The following is a 3,794-nucleotide window of genomic DNA, read 5'->3' as shown; positions in this document are numbered from 1 at the left end:
GGAGGGTTATAGTAGTAGCTCAGTCTGCTGCCGCTTTGCACATGCTTGGCTGAAGTGCACATGGGGCCAAATTAATAACCATCACTAGCTCATTACTATTATTATTGTGGACCCTGCAGCTTTTATTCCTATAGCAATATTAGATTTGGTGACGTCATTGTCAGTAGTGTAAGGATCACTGATTTCTTTTAGTCAGTTTCATTCTGTAGCCTGAATTAAACACATTTCCTCTAATTAATCTATATCAATCGGTGATTAGAATAGGCTATGATTATTTTATTTTTCATTAATAATATAATGCTGGATATCATTGATTACTTATTGGCTTTTATAGTTTATCGCATCTTGTAGCTTGTGTCATAAAACTAGCCTTACTGGTAATGTAGGCTAGTGTAGGCAGGAAATTCTTTGGAAAATTATTACCTTTTATTAATTTGTTAACTTATTTTGGCACAACACCTAGGATATTTTCTTTCTCATCCCTGTGATGTGTTCATGGTGCAGATGTAAGGTAGCGGTCGCGGTGTTTCAGCATCTACAGTAGCTGGCTACAGAGGAGGAGCAAACACAAACCCCTCCTCTGTAGCTCCTCCTCTCCTCGCTGTATTTCCCAGGGAGAGAGAAAAAACCCCAAACAAAAACGTTAACGTGATACATTTTAGAAATTAATATGCACGCAAGACAAGACGAGAGGAAGATGAGTGTTACTTTCAAAAGAAAGGACTGTTCAGCAAGTGAACTTTTAGTGAAGCGGAAATTTAAAATCAGCAACAGGCCAAGACTGTGTACACATTCAAGGAATTGAGCTCCTTTCCCCCCCTTTGCTCTCAGTGTAAACAGAATAGACAAACAGTGGAGACTACAGCAACACAGCAGCATGACACAAACATTAACAGCATGTATGGGATATTTATATGTTTAATGGTGACGGTGACCCAAAGATGTTGGGATAAATTGTGGAATAAATAAGGATGAATAGCTAGTTACTATACATACAGTATATACACGGGGACAGTCTCATGCTTGTAATGATCTATTTAAATTTTTGTGTTTTTAAAGATAGTGGTTTTTATATGATGTGTTATGAATGCTAATTTGGTGGTATTTAAAGACAAGGTTTCGTGAAAGTAGTTTACTAGACAGTTTAGTGCAATTTAGTGCAGGCTAATCTGGTTAGTTTGCACATTTGTGGTAAAGTTTACAGTAATGCACTATCGTTGGAGTGGTGCAGAGCAGGCTGTGGTGCTCATATCAGGTAATAGCCTGAGGCTCATGTGACTGTTGTTTTTTTTCTAATGTAGGGTTTTTACCTTACAATGTAAAGCACACTGAGGCAGTTGTTGTGAACTGATGCCATATAAAAATAGAAATATGTAAATGTAATTGGATTACCTTACATCACAGGTAGAAGACATCAGTTTATACACCAATCAGGCATAACATTATGACCACCTGCCATATATTGTGTTGGTCCCCCTTTTTGCTGATAAAACAGCCCTAACTCATCTAGGCATTGGCTCCACTAGACACCTGAAGGTGTGCCGTGGTATCTGACACCAAGATGTTAGCAACAGATTTAATTGTAACATGTGAATTAGAGTTTTTCATCAGATCTATATCATAACTTGTGTCACAACTGTAACTCCATTTTAACCCTACACTGCAACCTTATACGTAACTTGACATGCGCCTCCCAAGGAATTTAACTACATGTCAGGTCAATTCATATCACAATGACTTCAATGGTTGCGCTGTAGGAATAAAAGGAGTTTCCGGTTACTATGTAAGTTAGGACATAAATTTCCTGCAGAAGTCTAAATCAAGCTTAAGTCTTGTAAGCTGCGAGGTGCGGCCTCCATGGATGGGAACTGTTTGTACACAGATGCTGGACTGGAGGTCAACATTTGAAGTCAGCACCTCAAACCTGTTGTTGTGCTCCGTAAACCATTCTTGAACCATTTTTGCTTTGTGGCAGGCTGTGTTATCACACTGACAGAGGCCACAGACATCAGGGAATACCGTTCCCATGAAAAGGCGGGCTTTCATGAGAACAGGCAGGCCTATAGTAATGCTTAGGTAGGTATACGAGTCGAAGTAACATCAGGACCCAAGGTTTCCCAGCATTGCCCAAAGCATTACACTGGCTGAACCTGCTTGATTCTTCCCATACTGCAAGCAATACACACACACTCAGCCATCCATGTGATTGAAGAGCACTTGATTCATCAGACCAGGCCACATTCTTCCACTGCTGTCTGGTCAAGTTCTGATGCCCATGTATCAATTGTTGGCACTTGCGGTGGTGTGATGCACGGTGCATTCTGTCTGCAAATCAGACCTGTGTGGATAAAGGACCCAAAATGCAGACTGTCAAATAAGTTGAGGGAACAAAAAATGTCTGACCTTTTATTTAGGCATAGCATGTAAACAAAGACACCAGCAGAAAACAAAGTCCAGGTAAAACAAACAGAAATGCAGCCCGGGCATGGCAATAGTATTACAGTATGATACAACAGAGAACTAAGACAAACTGAGACTTTAAACAGACACATGAGGAAATCAGGGAGATGGGAAACACCATGCACACAAAATAAAACAGGAACAAAAAGATGACAACACCAAACAGAGAGACCGAGACTTAACCAAACAAATAAACAAAAAACAAACAAACAAACTACCAAGTAAACTGTAAAAATCGTGAAGCTAAACTGGGAATGTTTAGTTTAGAAACACATAATCAAAACTTTATATAAATAACCCAAACACAGACACAACATAATCAACAACAAGTAGAACTTAAATAAATATGTCCCCCATGTTCTTAAAAGAAAAGAGGCTTGTGTGCTCCTGTCTCAGCCTTTTTGAAGTGTGTTATTATAATTCTAATAGTTTCACTACGAAAATGTGATACCAGTTACTTCTTTTAAGTTGCAAGCAATCTATTTTTAAATGTTTTCAAAATAGCAACAGATCCTCATTAGATAACGAAACTGACTAAAAATTCCTCTCATTAGTAGAAGAGTGAGCAAATATGCATTTCTTTGGTAGAGAACACAAATTATTCAACTGAAAAACCGCCACTAACTTAAATATTTCACTTGGCCCCATTTGAGATGAGTTCAGTTCCCCGTAACAGCCTTGGCACAGAGAACAGATAGTACTTTGCTCAAGGACTCATACACTTGAGCAAAATGGTGGAAAATAAAAATTAAAGCTGTGATCTTCCTTTCTTGTAGCTCATCCAGCTGCTCTTATTTAGAAGGCAAATATCATGCAAACATTCAATGTCCCTTCCCTGACACAACCTGTTTTGACACCCATTACATTTAATAGGCTATTTTCCACAGGCAGGTCTTAAATAGTGGCTTTAGTAATGTTGTTGAGCTGGCACAATGCTATGTTTGACTTTGGAGCCTTGATTACTGATGGTATGTCTCACTTCTGTTTTTTCTATTTTAAGCATTTTACTGCATTCTGTGGATGAAACATTGCATTTTATAACACTAGTACTACACTAACAATCAAGCTATTATGTTAGCAAGTTGAGGAACAGTTGCTGAAAACTGTCAAAAGACAAAGCACAGAAACCACCCAAACCTATTTCCTTCATGTTTTTCTTCCCTGAGCTTTCCCGTCGCCAGAAACGGTCTTTCTCTGGAATTTCTAGATGGGAACAACAGCTCACCCTGCAAGCAAGCACAAACGCAAACATACCAGGTAGGAGTAATTTAACACCTAAGGTCATTGGTGCATAAAATCACGTGACGTTTGTCTCGCGTACTTCCACTGCACCT

Source organism: Rhamphochromis sp. 'chilingali' (genome assembly GCF_963969265.1).
Source record: "Rhamphochromis sp. 'chilingali' genome assembly, chromosome: 9".
Classification (NCBI taxonomy): Eukaryota; Metazoa; Chordata; class Actinopteri; order Cichliformes; family Cichlidae; genus Rhamphochromis; species Rhamphochromis sp. 'chilingali'.
This window is presented reverse-complemented; position numbering follows the sequence as displayed.